Source organism: Manihot esculenta, chromosome 2, assembly GCF_001659605.2.
Source record: "Manihot esculenta cultivar AM560-2 chromosome 2, M.esculenta_v8, whole genome shotgun sequence".
Taxonomy (NCBI): Eukaryota; Viridiplantae; Streptophyta; class Magnoliopsida; order Malpighiales; family Euphorbiaceae; genus Manihot; species Manihot esculenta.
In genome coordinates this window covers 16,065,019-16,088,771 of record NC_035162.2, presented here as the reverse complement: position 1 = coordinate 16,088,771, position 23,753 = coordinate 16,065,019, and positions in this window count along the sequence as shown.

Below are 23,753 nucleotides of genomic sequence, written 5' to 3'. Positions count from 1 at the left end.
TGCATACACATAAACTCTAGCCTAAAAAGAAACACGGTACCACTAGAGCATGAACTTCCGGTCTCCTAGGCACACTTTTCATATTGTAGTGCTCATCAAGGACTCTTCACCATCGGAATATCCTTGTTCCTCAACTCTCTACTCTGTGTGTCTATGATCCGTACTAACTGCTCAACATAGGTGAGATCCCTGCGATCTCTACCTCTGGTTCCTTAAGAACCTCACTCGGATCCGATACGAACTCACATAACTTAGGAACATGGAAAATCGAATGGAGCACTTCCATTGAAGTAGGTAAATTTAGCTTGTAGAATAGATTCCCAATCCTTTGCAGAATTGTAAAGGATTCCATGTATCTTAACCCTTCTTCCCATAACGGAGCACCCTTTCTCTAGGAGACACCTCCCGCAATACAACAACCTTCTCTTGACCCTTAACTAACTCCTGCTGCGCACTCTGATAAAACTTTTTCTCCCTTTTGGACCTCTACACACTTCCTGCGAACATCTACCTGACACTTCTACTGACTCACAGCAGTTCTGATTGTTTCTCTGATCACCGCTGTAACGACCCGAAAACCGAACCGCTACCGGCGCTAGGATCCAGATCGACTTAAGGTCGCCGGGACCCGTAGCAAGCCTAACATACATAAGGACCATGTACAAAGGGATTAACCACACTTCTAGGGCAAAGCACAACTCTATCTATTACATTACATTATTTTATATCATAACATATTTCATTTCGTTACATATTTTTACAATACATCATGTCCACTACTAATCTATTACATAAACATGACCATGGACATAACCTGCTGATCTCCTGACTATCTCTGACCCTACAAACCTGAGGTTAGGTGTAACGACCCGAAAATCGAACCGCTACCGGCACTAGGATCCAGATCGGCTTAAGGCCGCCGGGACCCGTAGCAAGCCTGACATATAACCTGTAAACCTGTTTAATCCCATACATGATCAACAATCATACATAAAAATTTAAAACTTTTCTTTCATACATTCTATCATACACCAAACTCAACCTGTGCATGCACTGAATCATAGTCATAATCATAAACTTGACCCCTCTGTGGGATCTCATCAATGCCCCCAATGGGTGGCATAACAAATGTTGAGTTGGTTAAACATAGTCATCATAAACATTAAGATCATGTATCAAAAAGGGATTACAATATACTATGGTCAAGCACACTTCTAACCTTAATACTGTTACGTTACATATCTATACCTCATTATACAATCTGTCATGTCCACATTCTAACTATTACATACATAAGACTTCATTACTCTTCTTGACTTCTCTGTCTAACCCGTACCTGCAAACCTGGGGAATTTGGGAGAGGGGTGAGCTACTAGAGCCCAGTGAGCAGAATAATAAAGTATTTAAAATACATGCTATCATGAAATGCATCACATCACAACTAATCATAGCAAGGATGAACTTGTCACCACTTAGCCCTCTACATATTCCAATCATGCCAGGGGCGTAGTGCATGCCACACCTGGTCTTTCTCTTATACATAACATAACATACATAATCCATGGTGCCGGGGGCGTAGTACAGGCCACGTCCGGTCTTTCTCTTACATAGTGCCAGGGGCGTAGTGCAGGCCACACCTGGACTTCCATATCATGTCATCATGTCATAACATATGAGGGCTAATGGATCATTCAACATTCATCCACATCAACAACATATTATGCAATGCAACATATTCGTGATTTCTAATGCAAACAACCTAAAATATCACATGGCATCCGTGATGCATGAACATGCTCAAAACTAATTCATTTATTTATTTAAAGCATAAGAGTTATTCCACTCACCTCTGGCTAGCTCTGACACTGACTGAAGCAGCTGACTCACTGCTGAGGTCCTCGGTTCCTCGGGTCCAAACCTACACAGGTGGACTCAAATGAGGGACCAACATACTATAACATGACTTTGAAAACATCCCCCAAAGACCCTCTAAAAACACCTCAAAACATCCATGAAAAAACATGCAAAGGAAGGCTGGACAGAGCACTTTCGGCGGCAGGTTCGACGGTCGAAAGTCCCTCCAGAGCCGAAAGTCAGGCAGGTTCGGCGGCACCTTCGGCGGTCGAAACTCCCAGACAGAGGCGAAACTCATGCATGTTCGGCAGCACTTTCGGCGCCGAAACTCCCAGATAGAGACGAAAGTCTCCTTTCGGGGGCAAGCTTCGGCAGCCGAAGGCTGCCTCCACAAGAGGGTTCGGCGGCCGAAAGTCCCTTCGGCTGCCGAACCTGGTTTCTCCCAAAGGGCAGAAACTTGGTTCAAACATGCACAAATGCCTCCAAACTCAAACCATCATGCATTAAGCTCAACCAAAACATGCATACAAACTCCTAGGGGTCTCAAACTACCTTAAACCCCAACTACAACACATCAGACACACATTACAAGCCACATTGCTCAAAAACTCATCAAAAACCCATAAACTCAACATAAGCTTACTCATGCATTTTCTACCCCATGAACTTCATAAAACTCACTTAAAACATAATATAAGCTAGAGATCGACTCTTACCTCTTGAAGATCGAGAGTAGAGGCGACCAAACTTGGAGTTGGGAGAGATTTGAGTTCTTGAACCTCAAAGCTCCAAAACTTTGCTCAAAAGCTCAAATCTTCAAAACAAAGTTAAAACAACTGAAAAACTTGAAAGATCTAGAGGAAAAACATCAAAGATCGGTGAGGGACGGCGGAGAGCTCACCTTGGCCGACAATGGGGAGAAAAGCTCGCCCGTTTTCGGCTAAGGGTCCCTTTTATAGTGGCTGGCCAGGCCACGTTCGGGGGCCGAACGTGCCTCCGCATGCATGCCATGTTCGGCGGCCGAACTTGAGGTTCGGCGGCCGAACTTGAGGTTCGGCGGCCGAACCTGGACTTCCCTCACTTATGCCTTCGGGGGCCTAAGGCACACCCGAAATGCATGCATGTTCGGCGGCCGAACCTGGATTTTCCTTCAAGGTTGTTTTCATTCAAAAACTCATTTCCTCTTTACTTAAAATCATCAAATACATTAAAACATTTCATGAAAACATGGTTTTACCCTTCTAGAGGTCTCCGACATCCGAGATTCCACCGGACGGTAGGAATTTCGATACCGGAGTCTAGCCGGGTATTACATTAGGGGAGTGGGGTGAGCTAAAAAGCCCAGTGAGCAGAACTAAAGAGAAAAACAGTTTATTATATCATATGCTTTCATGACATGCATCACATAACAAACAATACACATCAAGGATGAATTCGTCACCATTAGCCCTCTACATCTAGATTTCATCTCATGACAAGTCCAACAATGCTCTATGCCAGGGGCGATACGGCCACGCCTGGACTTCACATAACTCTATGCCAGGGGCGATACGGCCACCCTGGTCTTTCATACTCTATGCCAGGGGCGATACGGCCACACCTGGTCTTTCATACTCTATGCCAGGGGCGATACGGCCACACCTAGTCTTTCATCTCATATCATGCCATACATGTCATATCGTGTCATATTATGTCATATCACATCATACTGAGGGCTAATGGATCATCCAATATTCATCCACATCATCATACATCGTAATATGCAATGCAACATATTTGTGATCTCTAATGCAACAACCTATTACATAACATGGTATTCATGATGCATGAACATGCTTTGAACATTCAATTTCTTTAATATTAAAAGAGTTATGTTCTACTCACCTTGAGTAGCTCTGGACCGACTCTGAAGCAGCTAACACTGCTAAGCGCCTTGGTTCCTCGGGTCCGATCCTACATAGGTGGACTCCAGTGAGGTGCCAAACATACTCTAAACAATACATAAACAACTCCCCAAAAACCTCCTAAAACATCCTCAAAACAAACATAGAAAACACCCATGAAAGGGCTGGACAGGGCACTTTCGGCGGCCGAAGGTCCCTTCCAGAGACGAAAGTCATGCAGGTTCGGGGGCACTTTCGGCGGCCGAACCCTCTCTCCAGAGACGAAACTCAGGCACTTTCGGCGGCCGAACATCACCTTCGGCGGCCGAAAGTCTGCTCCAGCTCCGAAACACAACTTTCGGGGGCAAGGTTTGGCGGCCAATCCATGCATCTATAGGCAGGTTCGGCGGCCGAAACCACCTTCGGCGGCCGAACCTGAGTTCTTCCAGAACTCAGCCCTTGTGCATACAAGCCTCCCAACCTCTTAAAACATGCCTAAACTTCTCAAAACCAAACATAAACCCTTAGTCATGCATAAAGGATCTTAACAACTAGATTAAACTCCAAAAATAACATCAAAAGCATACATAGGTAGCTTAGGACCCACATAGGCCAAAACCACCAAAACATCCCACAATCTCACTTGCTCTTTCCCAATCATGCATACACTCTCCCACATGCATAAACTAGCTCAAACCTTCAACATAACATCACATAAACATACATTGGGCATAAAACCCACATAAACCCTAACATGCATATCTACCCATACTCAACCATCAAAATATCTTCAAACTTGCTTAAAACTTCTTTAAAACATAAAGGAAAGCATAGATCTACACTTACCTCTTGAAGATCGAGGGTTGGTGCGACCCAAAGTTTGAGATATGGAGAACCCAAGCCCTTGAAGTCTCCAAGCTCTCCAAACCTTGATCCAAGCTTTAAAACTCTTCAAAACAACCATGTAACTTATAAAACATGAAGGATTTGAAGAAAAAGCATGAAAATGACTAGAGGAGGACATGAACACACCTGAGCTCGAGAATGGGGAGAAAACTCGCCCATTTTCGATCTGAGGGCCTTTTATAGGTGGCCTGGTCGACTACCTTCGGCAGCCTAACGTGCCTCCTAAACTCATGCATGTTCAGCGGTCGAACTTGAGGTTCGACTGCCGAACCTGGTTTCTGCCTCACACTTTCGGAAGCCTAAAGCACTCCCGAAATAGCCCCATGTTCGGCGGCCGAACTTGACTTTCGGCGGCCGAACCTGGCAATTGCCTCCTTAGCCTACCCTTTTCAAAACTCAATTTCTTTTCCATTTAAAACCATAAAATCATGTGAAAACATTTTGGAAAACACATTTTAACCCCCTAGAAGACTCTGGCATCCCCAGAATTTCAGATTCCAACGGAGATTCCGCCGTGAAGTCGAGATTCCGATGCCGGGATCTAGCCGAGTATTACAACCGTCCTTGTTTCTACTGTAAGAAAGGATAAACTGTCAAGCGACTTCCGACTGAGGGCAGCTAACATCTCATCTGCCTCAACCGAAAAGTACTGAATCTTGAAATCAGAGTCGCTAAACAGTACTACCCCATACAGGTACTGCCTCCACATCTCGAGTGCAAAGGCTACAACTGCCGTTTCTAGATCATGTGTAGGATAATTTAACTCATGCTTCTTCAGCTGCCTAGAAACATAAGTAATCACCCTGCCACTTGTATTAACACACAATCTAGTCCCACAAGGGACGCATCACAGAACACTGTGAGATTCTTATTACTGGTAGACAGAGCTACCACTGGTGCTGACATCACCTTCCCTTCAGTTCTCCACAACTCGTTCACACTGATCAGACCACACAACTTCTGGTCTTTATTGGTTAATTCTGGTCATAGGAGTGGCAACTTCTAGAGGTGTCTTAGACTGACCTCCTTGTGGCAATCTGCCAAACCCAAAAACTACTAATCTTTGTCACTGAGGTGGGTCTAAGCCAGTTGCTACAGCTTTAACCTTCTTGGGGTCCACTTCGATTCCTTTCTCTGATACAACACACCTCAATAATGTAATACTCCTGAACCAGAATTCACACCTAAAGAACTTGGCATACAAGCCATGTTCTTTCAAGGTCTGCAACTCTATCTACTGATAATGGGCACTCTCCTATGTGTTTCTGGACCTCACCACGGTATTGTCCATACCGGAGTGATCCAGAATCTTACTAAACCTCTGCTTAGGAGATCCACAAATGCTATAGCGGCATTGATTAGCCCGTACGGCATTACTAAGAACCCATAGTGCCCATATCTCATTCTGTATGCTGTTTTCAACTCATCTTCTACTCTTATTCTTAACTATTCGTACCTGGATCTCCGATCTATCTTGGAAAAACATCCGGCTACTACTAGCTGGTCGAAAATAGATCATCGATCTAAGGTAACAGGTACTTACTCTTGGTAGTGACCTTGTTCAACGACTTGCAGTCGATACAAAGCCTTAAGGATTCATCCTTTAATCTCAGTAACAAATCTAGTGCACTCCAAAGGGGGGTACTCGGTCGGATGAAATCCTTGTCTACCAACTCTTGCAACTACTCTTTAACTCGGCAGGTGCCATTCTGTAGGGAGTGGTAAAGATGAGTCTGGTTCCCATCATTACTTTACTTTCCAACTCTATCCCCCTAGCAGGTGGTAAACCTGGCAGCTTGTCTGGGAAAACATCTAAGACTTCTCTCATTGCGGGCACTGAAACTGGTTCCCCCCCTGATCTGACTAACTGCTATACTCTCTGACACGAGCAAGAAACCCCTGACAACCTCTCCTGACAGCCTACGAGCCTATATGGCTGATATCAAACCTCTAGGCACCCCTACTCTGTCCCCTCCAAGGACAAACTCTGATCCATCCTAAACTCTGAACTTTCCTACCTTGTCTCTGCAGACTCAGGTAGTACCTCGAGTAGCTAGCCAATCCACCACTAGAATGACCGCAAACAGTCACTCTAGAACCACTAGGTCAGTTGGAAGGCACCTACTCACAACAAACACTGAACTCTACTGGCAGACGAACTCTGCCACTGATGGATCATACTTGGGTCCACTGACCCAAAAAGGACACTTTAATCCCAGAAGCTATCAAACCCATACTCTCTACAGCTCTCAAAGCAATACGAAAAGAGAAACATCAGGGTTCCTAAAAGCAGACACATCAAAACATAAGGAAGTGAAAAATACCTGTCACCGCCATGTCCGATGTGTCAGCCTCCAGCTGCGTCAAGGTGAAGATCTGTGCTGGAGCGGATGGACCTTCACTTGGGGAACCTGCGGAAGAAGGAGCTATCCCTCTCCCTCTGCCTCTGCCCTGCGCCATGGCTAGAGCTCCTGGCTGAGCCACTCTGTCTGAAGCTATCTGCTGGGACTGTGTCACCAAGGTCACGATGGGACACTCACGTGCCATGTGCCCCTCCTGTCCGCACCTGACACATGCCGTTGTCCCCACTAGAAAGACTCCCTTGTGCGGCCTTCCACACCTCGGACATCTGGAGTCCTCCCAACCAGAGCTCGACCCATCACCTATTCCCAGACCAGACTTTATTCGCTTCTAGAACTTGGTCTTCTTTGATCTTCTGAGGCCTCTGTCTCCTTTCTTACTCTTTGTCACAACCTCGTTCAAAGGAGAGAGATTAACATCCCTTGTCCCCGGGATTTTCAACCCCGAAGACTGTGCCACAGACTGTTTAATTTTTCCATGAAGGATGGCACTAGCCTCCATCTTCCGTGCCATATCCACTATAGCATGGAAACTCTCCCTTTCTGCTGATTGTATCAAGGAGGAATACCTGAAATGGAGCCTCATGGTATAACTCCTGGCCTTCTTCTGGTCTGTATCATAGGCTTGCCCCACATATGGCAACAACGCCACAAACTTATCGATAAACTCATCCACACTCATCTCTTCCGTTTGCCTCAACTATTCAAACTCAATCATCTTAAGCTCCCTTGAACTGTCTAGAAAAGCCCATCCTGCAAACTCATTGGCAAACTGCTCCCAGGATAAGCTGTCCAACCTTGGGTCCACATACGTTTTGAACCATTCCCTTGCCTTCTTGCATTTCAATGTGAACCCTGCCATCTGAATGGCTCTACTATCACTTGCTCCCAACTCATCAGTTATCATCTTTACCGTTTTGAGATACTCAAAAGGGTCATCACCTGTTTCAAACTTTGGGGCATCTAACTTTATGTAATCCATCATCTTTACCTTACCCCCAACTGATGAGCTAGGTTTGGGTATTTGGACATCAGGGACAATTGGTTCTGCTGGTGGTGGAGGAGATGCAACATTCCCTGGGTTAGGGTTTGCTGAACCTGGGTAGAATAATGAGGGTGGAAACATGGGGTACTGTGGATAAAAGGGAGGATAGGGCATGAAGGTGGAATATGGGTAATAACTGAAGTAATCCGATGTACCTCCCATTGGATACCCTGGGCCCTGAGGATAGGGTTGGTACTGGGGTGGGTGAACAAAACCCGAGGCCTGAGTGCCTCCCTGGGACTCTTCCATACCCTCTCCTGACATACTCATACCCACACTATTGCTTCTCTAATTTTCCTCCTCTGACTCTCTCACATCAACTGACATTCTGCCAAGAATTGATTCCCTCCTGTTTGCATCAAAAGACCTTCTAGGGTCTCTTGACGTTCCTTCTTTGCTTGTCGTACAAGACCTTGCCCTTTGCAGAACAAGGGGATGGGCATCCATGCCCTCATTTTCTGGTGGAGCTCCAGTCAATCTAGAAAATCGATGAGTTCCTCTCATCCTACTTCTGAAAAGCACAACATCACACATAACATCAAAGGATCCATGTGAGAACACATGACTCCACAACACATTTAAGGCACATGCAGCTCATCATGGCATTTCACATCATCATGCAAGACAGGACTCCACATCCTATTCTAGTGGACATGATTTTTCCTATTGTGCTTGCCCTACTATAACCTCTATGAGCCCGACACACTATAGGTCCGACCATATGAATCTAGGGCTCTAATACCAATCTGTAACGATCCGAAAACCGGACTGCTACCGGCGCTAGGATCCAGATCAGCTTAAGGCCGCCGGGACTCGTAGCAAGCCTATCCTGAACTCTGTGTACCTGATAAATCCCATACATGAACAAACATAACTAGAAAAAACTGAAAAAAAAAACTTTTTCTTCCATTTACCAAGCTTGACCTGCATGCACTATGTCTAACACATAGAACCCACTCTCATAGGGTCAGCATATCACATGTCAGCCTTGGTTCAACACATTTCTCATCAAGAAACGTAAAACAGGATCCATGTACAAAGGGATTAATCACACACCAGGGCAAAGAACATCTCTATCCATTACATGACATTACAAATCTATACATCATTTACATTACATCATGTCCACTACTAAATGTTACATACACTTCATCCTAGCTGCTATCCCGTGCTAACTCTGACTGGACCTGCAAAACTGGGAATTTGGGAGAGGGATGAGCTACTAAAGCCCAGTGAGCAGAACAATATGACAAATTCATTTAAAACATATGCTCTCATGGAATGCATCACATCACAAACATATCACATCAAGGATGATATTGTCACCAATAGCCCTCTACCTATTGTAATATGTCCAACTACGCCAGGGGCGATACGGCCTCAACTGGTCTTTTCTTATATAACTCATAGCATAATATGTCCGACTACGCCAGGGGTGATACGGCCTCACTTGGTCTTCTCTTACATATACATATAACATCGTGCCAGGGGCGACCTGGTCTTTCTATCTCATATCATGTCATCTCATCTCATATCATGTCATCTCATCTCATATCAAGGGCTAAGGATCATCCAATATCCATCCACATCAACAACATATTATGCAATGCATTATATTTGTGGCTTCTAATGCAAAACAACCTAATACATATCATGGCATTTTATGATGCATGAATCATGCTCTAAAAGCATTTAATTTCTCAATTTAAAATATTAAGTTTAGTTCCACTCACCTTTAGCAATTGCTGGGCTAACTCAGAACCGACTAACTCTGAATCAGCTAACTCTGCTGACCTCCTCGGTTCCCCAGGTCCGATCCTACACAGGTGGACTCAAATGAGGGACCAAACAATGCTAACATACTACTAAACATCTCCCCAAAAACCCCTCTAAACCTCCTCAAAACATGCATGCAAAACAGGCAAAGAAAGGCTGGACAGGGCACCTTCGGCGGCACATTCGGCGGCCGAACCCCCTCTCCAGAGACGAAACTCAGGTACTTTCGGCGGCACCTTCGGCGGCCAAAAGTCCCTTCCAGAGCCGAAACTCGGGTACTTTCGGCGGCACCTTTGACGGCCGAAAGTCCATTTTCGGGGGCAAGGATAGGCGGCCAAACCAAGCATGCAAAGGCATGTTCGGCGACCGAACCTGAGTTCATCCAGAACTCAGGCTCTCATGCATACAAGCCTCCCAAACCTTCCAACACCCAAAACATGCCTCAAACTTTCCAAAACATGCATAACTCACACAACAAGCATATAGGGGTCTCCAACTAGCCTAAACCCCTAACAAAACATCACATAACACAAAAGAGTATCAAAACCCTAAACATGCATACCATGCAACTCATGCATAAAACCCTCTTAACCCTTCATAAAACTCATGTAAAACCTCATAAAAGCTAAGGATCTACACTTACCTCTTGAAGAACAAGAGTTGGTGCGACCTCAAACGTGAAGATCTGGAGAATCCAAGCTCCAAAGTCTTCAAACTTCAAAATCTTGCTCAAAGCTCACAACTCTTCAAAACAAGGAGAAAACTCATGAAAACCTTGAAAGATTTGAAGAAACATCATGAAAACATCCAAAGGAGAGCATGAGCCTACCCTTTGCACGAAAAGAGAGTGAATGCTCATTCCATTTCCAGTCAACGGGGCTTTTATAGGTGGCCAACCGCCTTTCCTTCAGCGACCAAAGCTGCATGAAAAACCATGCAACGTTCGGCGGCCGAACTTCACCTTCGGCGGGCGAAACCACGGAATGTTCGACGGCTGAACTTTACCTTCGGCGGCCGAACCTTGCAAACGTCCCCTTGGTCTTTTCTCTTCAAAACCCAATTCCTTTGCAGTCAAAACCATTAAAACACTTAAAACACATTTTAGAAAACACATTTACCCCTCTAGAAGACTCTGACATCTTCAAAATTCCAGATTCGAACGGAAACTCCGCCGGAAATGAGGGATTCCGATGCCGGAATCTCACCGGGTATTACACCACCACGAAATCCATAGCTATATTCTCCCATTTCCACTCTGGAATCGGCAGTGGGTTAAGCATTACAGCCGGCTTTTGATGTTCCAGCTTCACTGTAATACCCGGCTAGACTCCGGTATCGGAATTCCTACCGTCCGGTGGAATCTCGGATGTCGGAGACCTCTAGAAGGGTAAAACTATGTTTTCATGAAATGTTTTAATGTTTTTCATGATTTTAAATGAAAAGGAAATTAGTTTTTACATGAAAATATCCTTGGAGGAAAACTCAGGTTCGGCCGCCGAAACTCAAAGTTCGGCCGCCGAACAAGCATGCATTTCGGGTGAGCCTTAGGCCCCCGAAGGCATAAGTGAGGGAAGTCCAGGTTCGGCCGCCGAACCTCAAGTTCGGCCGCCGAACATGGCATGCATGCGGAGGCACGTTCGGCCCCCGAACGTGGCCTGGGCAGCCACTATGAAAGGGTCCCTTAGCCGAAAACGGGCGAGCTTTTTCCCCATTTTCGGCCAAGGTGAGCTCTCCGCCGTCCCTCACCGATCTTTGATGTTTTTCCTCTAGATCTTTCAAGTTTTTCATTTGTTTTAACTTTGTTTTGAAGATTTGAGCTTTTGAGCAAAGTTTTGGAGCTTTGAGGTTCAAGAACTCAAATCTCTCCCAACTCTAAGTTTGGTCGCCTCTACTCTCAATCTTCAAGAGGTAAGAGTCGATCTCTAGCCTACATTATGTTTTAAACAAGTTTTATGCAAGTTCATGGGGGTAGAATGCATGTTTAGGTTATAGTTATGTTTATGGGTTTTGATGAGTTTTTTTTAGCAATGTGGCTTGTAATGTGTGTTTGATGTGTTGTAGTTGGGGTTTAAGGTAGTTTGAGACCCCTAGGAGCTTGTATGCATGTTTTGGTTGAGCTATATGCATGATGGTTTGAGTTTGGAGGCATTTGTGCATGTTTGAACCAAGTTTCTGCCCTTTGAGAGAAACCAGGTTCGGCAGCCGAAGGGACTTTCGGCCGCCGAACCCTCTTGTGGAGGCAGCCTTCGGCTGCCGAAGCTTTCCCCCGAAAGGGGACTTTCGTCTCTGTCTGGGAGTTTCGGCCGCCGAACATGCATGAGTTTCGCCTCTGTCTGGGAGTTTCGGCCGCCGAAGGTGCCACCGAACCTGCCTGACTTTCGGCTCTGGAGGGACTTTCGGCCGCCGAACCTACCGCCGAAAGTGCCCTGTCCAGCCTTCTTTGCATGTTCTTGCATGGATGTTTTGAGATGTTTTAGGGGGTTTTTGGGGGATGTTTTTAGAGTTATGTTCTAGTTGTTTGGTCCCTCATTTGAGTCCACCTGTGTAGGTTCAGACCCGAGGAACCGAGGACCTCAGCAGTGAGTCAGCTGCTTCTGTCAGTGTCAGAGCTAGCCAGAGGTGAGTGGAATAACTCTTATGCTTTCAAATAAATAAATCAGTTTTGAGCATGTTCATGCATCACGGATGCCATGTGATATTTTAGGTTGTTTGCATTAGAAATCACGAATATGTTGCATTGCATAATATGTTGTTGATGTGGATGAATGTTGAATGATCTATTAGCCCTCATATGTTATGGCATGATGATATGGTATGGAAGTCCAGGTGTGGCCTGCACTACGCCCCTGGCACTATGTAAAAGAAAGACCGGACATGGCCTGCACTACGCCCCCGGCACTATGGATTATGTATGTCATGTTATGTATAAGAGAAAGACCAGGTGTGGCCTGCACTACGCCCCTGGCATGATTGGAATATGTAGAGGGCTAAATGGTGACAAGTTCATCCTTGATATGATTAGTTGTGATGTGATTAGTTGTGATGTGATGCATTCCATGATAACATGTGTTTTAAATGCTTTATGATTCTACTCACTGGGCTCTAGTAGCTCACCCCTCTCCCTTAACCCCCAGGCTTGCAGGTACAGGGTAGACCAGGAGGTCGGCAAGAGTAATGAAGTCTTGTGCATGTAATAGCTAGAATGTGGACATGACAAATTGTATAATGATGTATAGATATGTAATGTAATGATATTGAGGTTTAGAAGTGTGCTTGACCATAGTACATTGTAATCCCTTTTTGCCACATGATCTTAATGTTTAATGATGTTGATGTTTAACCAACTCTCTATATGTTATGCCACCCATCGGGGCATTGATGAGGTCCCACAGAGGGATCAAGGTTTATAGTTATGTTTATGTTCTGTACAGGTTGAGTTGGTGTATGAGTTCATGATGAATAGAAAAGTTTTAATTTTTATGAATGTTTGTTGATCATGTATGGGATTATACAGGTTTACAGGTTTCATGTCAGGCTTGCTACGGATCCCGGCAGCCTTAAGCCGATCTGGATCCTAGCGCCGGTAGCGGTCCGATTTTCCTTCAGCGACCAAAGCTGCATGCAAAACCATGCAACGTTCGGCGGCCGAACTTCACCTTCGGCGGGCGAAACCACGGAATTTTCGGCGGCTGAACTTTACCTTCGGCGGCCGAACCTTGCAAACGTCCCCTTGGTCTTTTCTCTTCAAAACCCAATTCCTTTGTAGTCAAAACCATTAAAACACTTAAAACACATTTTTGAAAACACATTTACCCCTCTAGAAGACTCTGACATCTTCAAAATTCCAGATTCGAACGGAAACTCCGCCGGAAGTGAGGGATTCTGATGCCGGAATCTCACCTGGTATTAAACCACCACGAAATCCATAACTATATTCTCCCATTTCCACTCTGGAATCGGCAGTGGGTTAAGCATTCCAGCCGGCTTCTGATGTTCCAGCTTCACCCTTTGACATACTTCGCAAGCGGACTCAAACTGTGCCACTTCTCTCTTCATAGCTGGCCACCAATAAACTCTCTTTAGATCTTGATACATCTTGGTGGCTCCAGGGTGAACACTGTATCTAGCATTATGAGCCTCTCTCATAATGTCACCTTTCAGACTCACGTCATCTGGTACACATAATCTACTCCCATAGCAGAGGATCCCCTTGCCGTCAAATCTGAACTCCTCATTTTTGCCTGACTGAACAGTCCTGGCAATTTTTACTAACTCTGGGTCCTCATGCTGTTTCTGAGCCACCTGCTCCAGAAACACGGGTGTCACTCTCATCTGAGCTATCAAAGCTCCAGTACCAGACAACTCCAACTGCAGCCCTTCGCCGATGAGCTTATGAAACTCCCTCACTGCCGGTCTCCTCTCCACTGTAATATGGGATAGACTGTCAAGTGATTTTCGGCTTAGGGCATCTGCCACAACATTTGTCTTACCCGGATGGTATTGAATTTTGCAATCATAGTCACTAAGCAATTCTACCCATCTCCTCTGCCTCAGATTCAACTCTCTCTGACTCAAGATGTACTGTAAGCTCTTATGATCTGTGAAGATTTCACATTTAACTCCATAAAGGTAATGCCTCCACATCTTGAGTGCAAAGATCACAGCTGCCATCTCTAGGTCATGTGTAGGATAAATCAACTCATGCTTCTTCAGCTGTCTAGAAGCATAAGCAATTACCCTTTCATTTTGCATCAACACACAACCTAGTCCCACACGGGACGCATCACAAAACACTGTGAAGTCTTCATTGCTGGTAGGCAGAGCTAACGCCAGTGCTGACGTCAACCTTCTCTTCAGCTCTTCAAAGCTTTCCTCGCACTGATTAGACCACACAAACTTCTGATTCTTCTTAGTCAATTTGGTCATAGGAGCGGCAATTTTAGAGAAGTCCTGAACGAACCTCCTGTAGTAACCCGCCAAACCCAAAAAGCTCTTGATCTCTATTACTGTAGTGGGTCTGGGCCAGTTAGCTACAACTTCTACCTTCTTGGGGTCCACTTTTATTCCATTTTCTGACACAACGTGCCCTAAGAATGAGATGCTCCTCAACCAGAATTCACACTTAGAGAACTTGGCATACAAGCCATGCTCTCTTAGGGTCTGCAGAACTATCCTCAGATGATGGGCATGCTCCTCTGCATTTCTGGAATACACTAAGATATCATCAATGAAGACAGTAACAAAGTGATCCAGGTACTTGCTAAACACTCTGTTCATGAGATCCATGAATGCTGCAGGGGCATTGGTCAGCCTAAACGGCATTACTAGGAACTCATAATGCCCATATCTAGTCTTGAAAGCCGTCTTCGGCACATCTTCTTCTCTTATCCTCAGCTGGTGGTACCCGGATCTCAGATCTATCTTAGAGAAACAACCTGCTCCTGCTAGCTGATCAAATAGATCGTCGATCCTAGGTAACGGGTACTTATTCTTGGTAGTGACTTTGTTCAACTGCCTATAGTCGATACAAAGTCTCAAGGATCCATCCTTCTTCCTTACAAACAGTACTGGAGCACCTTAAGGTGAGGTACTCGGTCGGATGAAACCCTTGTCTACCAACTCTTGCAACTGCTCCTTCAGTTCCTTCAACTCTGCTGGTGCCATCCTGTAGGGAGGGATAGAGATTGGTCTAGTTCTAGGCAGCAATTCTATTTCAAACTCTATCTCCCTAGCAGGTGGTAGTCCTGGAAGCTCGTTTGGGAAGACATCTGGAAACTCTCTGACCACGGGCACTGAGGCGAGCTCCCTAACCTGACTATCCAGCTCTCTCACATGAGCTAGAAACCCCTGACAACCTCTCCTGAGCAACCTAAGAGCTTGTAGGGTTGATATCTAACCCATCCTGATCTTTGAACCTGACTACCTTGTCTCTGCAATCCAAGGTAGCACCATGAGTGGATAGCCAATCCATCCCTAGAATGACATCAAAATCCGTCAAGTCTAGAACCACAAGGTCGGCTGGAAGGCATCTATTCTCCACAAACACTGGATTATACCGGCAGACTGACTCTGCCATTGATGGATCACATTTGAGTCCACTGACATAGAGGGGACACGCTAACCCAGAGATTATCAAACCCAACCTCTCAACGATTCTCGGAGCAATAAAAGAATGAGATGCACCGGGGTCCATTAAAGCATACACATCTGAACAACCAATGATGAGATTACCTGACACCACGGTGTTGGATGTGTTCGCCTCCTGCTGTGTCATAGTGAAGATCCGAGCTGGAACTGATGGACCTTCACCTCGGGAACCTACTGAAGAAGAGGCTGCCCCTCTCCCTCGGCCTCTGCCACTGCCCTGAGTCATGGCTGGAGCTGTTGGCTGAGCCACACTACCAGAAGCTATCTGCTGGGATGGTGCCATGAAAGGTGCCCTGGGACACTCCCGTGCCATGTGTCCCTCTTGCCCACATCTGAAGCAGGCTGTAGTCCCATACCGACACACTCCCTTGTGCAGCTTGCCACATCTCACACATTCAGCACCATCTGAACCCGAACTCGAGCCACCACCGAGTCCCAGACCTGACTTCAACCTGCTCCGGAACTTATTCTTCTTAGGCTTCTTGGAGCCTCTATCCCACTTCTTCTTTCCACCTGAAGTTGATGCATCCAGAGAAGAGGAGTCCAACCTTCCCCCACCGGGGGTCTTGGAACTCGAAGACTGTGCCACTGACTGCTTAACTTTCCCTTCGATTATAGCACTAGCCTCCATCTTCCGGGCCATATCCACTATAGCATGGAATCTCTCCCTCTCTGCTGACTAGATCAAAGAGGAATACCTGGAGTGGAGCTTCATGATATACCTCCTAGACTTCTTCAGGTCTGTGTCAAAAGCTTGCCCTGCAAACGGCAACAGCTCCAGAAATCTATCAGTGAATTCATCTACACTCATCTCCTCTGTCTGCCTTAGCTGTTCAAACTCAATCATCTTCAGCTCCCTGGAGCTATCAGGGAAAGCCCATCCTGCAAACTCATTTGCAAACTCCCCCCAGGTCAAACTGTCCAATCTCGGGTCCACATAATTTTTGAACCACTCACGGGCCTTTTTGCATTTGAGTGTGAACCCCGCCATCTGAATGGCTCTACTGTCATCTACCCCTAACTCATCTATAATCATTTTCACTATCTTCAGATACTCAAAAGGATCATTTCCCGTCTTGAACTTGGGAGCATCCAACTTCAAGTAATCTGTCATCTTAACTCTGCTCCCCCTAGATGAGCTAGGTTTGGGTATTTGGACTTCAGGAGCTACAGGTTCAGGGGGTGGTGGAGGAGGTGCAACATTCCCTTGATTAGGGTTTGTCACATTTGGATAGAAAGGTGAGGGTGGATACATTGGGTATTGGGGGTATGGTGGATAGCAAGGTGGATAAGGCATGAAGGTAGGGTAGGGGTTAAAGCTGGAGTAATCCGATGTACCCCCCATCGGATACCCTGAGCCCTGTGGAAAGGGTGGATACTGGGGTGGATAACCGAACCCCGAGGCCTGAGCGCCTCCCTGAGACTCCCCTGTACCCTCCTCAGACATGCGCACATCCAGATTTCCCTCCCTTCTCTAATCCTCATCCATCACTTCCCTCACACCAGAAGACCCTCCTCCTAGATCTGTTCCCCTTCTGCTAGTATCAAAAGACCTTCTAGGGTCCCTTAACACTCTCTCTGCTTGATCTACATGACATCGCCCTTGGCAATGCAAGGGGACGGGCATTCATGCCCTCATTCTCTGGTGGGACTCCAGTCAATCTCGCTGATCGACGAGTACCTCTCATCTTGCTTACTGAAAAACAGCACACATCACATAAAACATTAGCATCATATGGTTCATGTGGGAACACATGAACCCGCATCACATACATAGCATAACATTAATGCACATGCATAAAATCATGGCATTTCACATCATCATTCAAGACAGGACTCTACATCCTATCCTAGTGGACATGATTTTCCTATTGTGCTTGCCCTTCTAGAATATCTATGAGCCCGACACTTTCTAGGTCCGACCATATGAACCTAGGGCTCTGATACCAATCTATAACAACCCGAGAATCGGACCGCTACCAGAACTAGGATCCAGATCGACTTAAGATCGCCGGGACCCGTAGCAAGCCTAACATATATCCTGAATACCTGTTAAATCCCATACATGATCATACATTTACATAAAAACTTAAACTTTTCCATTCACCAAGCTCGACCTGTGCATGCACATAACCATAACATAAAACCCCACACTGGAGCCCTCATCAAATGCTCCAATGGGGTGACATATCATACATTAAGCTTGGTTTAACATAAACGTCATTGAAACATTACATAGATCATGTACAAAGGGATCAACTATAACTCTAGGGTCAAGCACAATACTAATCCTCATAAACATCATTATATTACATTTCATCATGATATTGTACATTACATCATATCTCATGTCCACAACTACTCTATTACATACTAGACTTCTTTACTCTTGCTGACTTTCTGGTCTATCCCGAACCTGCAAACCTGGGGGTTAAGGGAAAGGGGTGAGCTACTAGAGCCCAGTGAGCAGAATAGTAAAACATTATATTAAAATCCATACTTTCATGAAATGCATCACATCACAAACAAATCACATCAAGGATGGACTTGTCACCAATAGCTGATAGAGCATATTTTAGTCCATATTTTCATGATCTTATTGATGTTTATTTGCACCTATTCTACCTAATTTTGTGGTTTTAATCATGTTTTGCGAATATTAGGTGTGAAGAAACAATTTGAAGAAAATGCTCTTAAAAGTGCCAAAGAATGCCCAAAAACAGCCACTTTCGGAAGCACTTTCGGAAGCACTTTCGGAAGCCAAAACTCAACCACTTTCGGGGGCACCTTCGGAAGCACTTTCGGAAGCCGAAAGTCACCCACTTTTAGGGGCACTTTCGGCGGCCTAAAGTCCAGTCCAGAGGCGAAAGTCACCCACCTTCGGGGGCACCTTCGGCTGCCGAACCTTGGCTCCAGGGACAAAAGTCCTGCCCCCGAAACTTAACTTAGGCGGCCGAACTTGCCCCCGAACATGCTCTTCCCTATTTAATGAGCCAAATCTTGAAGATCACATGTTTCCTACATAGTGCGATGCTCATTTAAAATTCAAATCAAGGCTCCACCTTCCTCTCTAGTGCATGAATCTTCTTGGACACACCTTGGACATCAATCAAAAGACCAAAAAGGGCTTGCAACTCCACACATGCACAAAGAAAACTCAAGGGCACTATGGGGCAATCACTCAAAGATACATGGACACTAAAAAGGAAAAAGGCAGCCTCTCAAGATCTATTTAAAGGCCTCAAGAAGACCAAGAATCATAATCTTCCATTAAGGGATTGATCAAGGCTCTCCAAAGGCTCCCCCACCTTAGTTCTTCATCTTTTCTTCTTCTTTTCTTTTATTTTCTGTTTTGGTTCAACCATGAGTGGCTGAAACCCTCTTTCTAGTTGAAGTTTGGTTGAAACTAAGGTTGTTTAAAAGGTTGTGAGATCTGAACATAAAGTGTTTGCTTTTGATTTATTCAATATTCATGCAATTGTGCTTAATTATAAAGATTGCTTTGTTGTTTTGATCAAATTGGCCACTTGATTCTTGATCGCAAAGTTAATTGATTGTTGATTAGGATATTTGTTAGTCCGTAATTGCTGTAAATATTCTGATCTAAGAACACTTGGTGTAAAAACCAAGAAATTGCATGATCTAGCAACATCTCATGCGTTTGAGTAGTTAGGGTTTGGATCTTTCTTGTTCTTCATGCAATTGGCAATTGTTTTGATGCCTATGGCCCAAGGACGTTCCTTGGCAATTTGTTGATTAGTAATTGGTTAGAGTTGGTTAGAGGACGTTCCCTAATCAATTTATTCATAAGGAAAGACATGATGGTGAGAAGCGTCTTCCACCCCCATAACCAACCTATTGAGTTAATCAAGATTACCATGTTTCAATGATCAGCCCAAACAACCAAAGTGGATCCATATCTTCAACTAGACCTTTCTCTTATTGATTTCCTCTTTTATTTTTATTACTTGCTGTTTTAATTACTTTCATTAGTTGTTAATCAAATCATCTGAAAACCCCCCTTTTTACTTTCCTTGCACTTTACTTTTGTTCTATTTGCAATCACTTGCTTTCACTTGTGCTTTCAATTGGTTTGATTGGTCTTGATTGAGATAAATAAATAGATAATCAATTCTCTGTGGATATGATCCTTCACCACTGTCTACAGTTGTTAATTGTAGGTAACCAAGAAGGTTATTTTTGACCGGCTTCGACAACCGCTCCTGTCAATAGCCCTCTACATAATCCAATCATGCCAGGGGCGTAGTGCAGGCCACACCTGGTCTTTCTCTTACACATAACATATTATACATATCCAATCGTGCCGGGGGCGTAGTGCAGGCCACACCCGGTCTTTCTCTTACATTGTGCCAAGGGCGTAGTGCAGGCCACACCTGGACTTCCATATCATATCACATCATGTCTCATCATATCGAGGACTAATGGGTCATCCAACATCCATCCACATCAACATCAAATTATGCAATGCAACATATTCATGAAATTCTAATGCAACAACCTAAAATATATCATGGCATTCGTGATGCATGAACATGCTCAAAATTTATTTGCTTGCAACATAAAGATTCATTCTACTCACCTCAGGCTGACTCCGAAGCAGCTAGCTCACTGTTGGGGTCCTCGGTTCCTCGGGTCCGAACCTACACAGGTGGACTCAAAATGAGGGACCAAACATACACTAACATAACTCTAAACTACTCCCTAAAAACCCCCCCTAAAACACCCTAAAACAATCATAGAAAACATGCAAAGGAAGGCTGAACAGGGCACTTTCGGCGACAGGTTCGGTGGCCGAAAGTCCCTCCAGAGCCGAAACTCAGCCACTTTCGTCGGCAGGTTCGGCGGTCGAAAGTGGTTCTAGAGCTGAAACTCATGCATGTTCGGCGGCACTTTCGGCGGCCGAAACTGCCCTCCAGAGCCGAAAGTCCAACTTTCGGGGGCAGGGTTCGGCAGCCAAAACATGCCACCACAGGCAGGTTCGGCAGCCGAACATGGCTTCGGCTGCCGAACCTGAGTTCTTCCAGAAATGGCAGAACTCAGCCCTCACATGCACATATGCCTTCCAAACCTTCCAAACTCAAGCACAACACTCCCAGACATGCATAAACACATTCATAAGCATATAGGGGTCTCAAACTATCCTATACCCCAACAAACATCAAGATGGCAACTCATTAATCTTGCATTTCATACTTTACTCACATAAACCCTAACATTTTAACAACTAGTCTAAACATGCATTTCTACCCCATAAACCTCCATAAAACTTGTTTAAATCATCGAAGGAGGCGAGGATCGACGTTTACCTCTTGAAGATCGAGAGAAAACGTGACCCAACTGGGAGATTTGGGGAAAATGGGTTCCGAAGGTCTCCAATCTTTTAAACTTTGATCTTTGCTCTAAAACTTCAAAACCAAGTTAAAACTCGTTAAAAAATTATAGGATTTGAAGGAAAATCATCAAAACTAACCATGGGAGGCATGGACTCACCTCTGTCAGAAAATGGGGAAGAAAACTCACCCATTTTCGGACATGGGGCCTTTTATAGGTGGCTGGCCAGACCACCTTCGGAGGCCAAAGGTGCTCCCTAAAGTGCGCCACGTTCGGAGGCCGAACATGAGATTCGGTAGCCGAACATGAGGTTCGGCGGCCGAACCTGGATTTCCTCCCTTGGTCTTTTTCATTCAAAACTCAATTTCTTTCTTATTTAAAACCTTGAAAACATGTAAAAACATTTTAGAAAAACATATTCTTACCCTTTTAGAAAGTTTCGACATCCGAGATTTCGCCGGACGGTAGGAATTCCGATGTCGGAGTCTAGCCAGGTATTACACTTAATTTTACCAAAATTCACTATAATAAGTCTCACTTTTGAAACATGTTTCTTAAAATATAAAGTAAGCACTCAATCAAATTTTATGTACACAGAATATTAAAATGCCATCTTTTTGAAATTAAGCTACCCTTTCAAGAGAACAAACTCTAGAAAATTTGACCAGACCAATAAAATTTTAAAGATTTAGAGGTTTTATTACACTTCCTACTATATTTTGCCTATAATCGATGAAATAAATGTGAAACAAATGGTTACTGAACCACTTGTCCCAAGTTTTTCAGTTCAGGTGACTACTAACTCCACTCATGGTCATCTAACTAAAGGCATAGGGCGAGTGTTTAAATGGCTCAAAAGAGGTGATACTTTCCCAAATACCGATCTTTTTATACATAGTCACTTTAAGGGGCTGCCAAGTACCACACTATCTTGACCAAATAATTGAATGACTAGAGTAGTGGGTCATAAAAGTGCAATAATTTATATTTTTGCTTTTTTTCTTTTTTTTCTTTTTTTTTTCCTTTGATGATACCCTAGAATAATTTAGTATAAAAATATGGTCTAGACAATCTCTTAGTGTCACTCTTATCAAAGGGTAACAAATAGTTTAAGAAAAACATGCATCATTATCCAATCCTTTAAACAAGGATAATACTTTATGAATTTTCAAAATAAGCGTTAAAAACAAAACTAAAAAAATAAACAATGATGAACTTATTCTATTTAAACTAGCATCAAATTGCATAAAAAATTAAAATTCTTTGATAGGGACATCTCAAACTTCTCATGGCAAGTAAAGACTTTTTTTATATAAAATAAAGACATGGAAACTAAAAATTTAAAAATTAGCAAGCAAGTGCAAGATTGAGAAACGGACAGGCTTGGGCAAGGGTATCATACTGAATAATAAAAATTTACAAGAACACAGTCAAAGTAATAAAAATATTAACAAAAGAATATGTACAACAGTCGTAATAGCAATCACAAAAGAAGTAATCATAATACTTCAATATTTTTCCCGCACTTACTCTTCACATTGTCCTTAATATGTAACAAAATATAAGCAACGGGAAAGCTCAACAACAAAAAAGATAGAAAAATAAAATAGATAGTATAAAGGACTTCCCTGAGGAGCAAGTCATCACTGAATCTTCAGGCTGGTGGTGGTTAGAGTATAGGCAACCCCAAATGGGAGAGTATCACATCTAGTTTGGCATCAATATGCTACAACTTGTCTTCAATGTTGGCTAGCCGGACATTGTTATCAGATTCTAGATGAGCTGAGGTGGATGGGCTTGGTTTTTCTTCTGTCTGAAATAAGCATGATCGAGGATGAATGATAGGACCTGGAAAGCTAAACACAATTTCTTTCCTCTCATCGAGGCAAAGTAAGCCCATAGAATTAAGTGCATGAATATCTAAAGGAAGAATGTGCTCAGTAATGTGTAAATACATTGTTCTGTGTATCGAGCAGACCCATACCAACAGTCAATACAGAAATCACAGAACCTAAATAAATGTCACATCTAGTGTCAGAAACAGTCTTGAATTAGGAGGCTAACCAAAATCCAAAATTGACTTTGTGTTTATGCAATATATAATAAAGAAAGAATATCTCATACTTGGCCAGCTTGGTGAAATCTTTATTTTTACTAAAAAAAGTGTAAAAGAGAAACCTATGGATATATCTAAGGGTGAGGCTTTGAATTTCATTTGCTAAGGACTTACCACCCTTAAATTTAAGTGTAAGGTTCCCTGTCAACTCTTTATAAACCAAATTTGAATCCCAATCTGCTAGATAATCACATAAAGAATCCAAGTATGCAGTTGGTTTATATATTCATGATCATAGACACCCAAATGAAGATTAAAATTAGTAATAGAGCAATGTACCAATTTATCTCTTAATCTAAAGCGAACAAGGTATG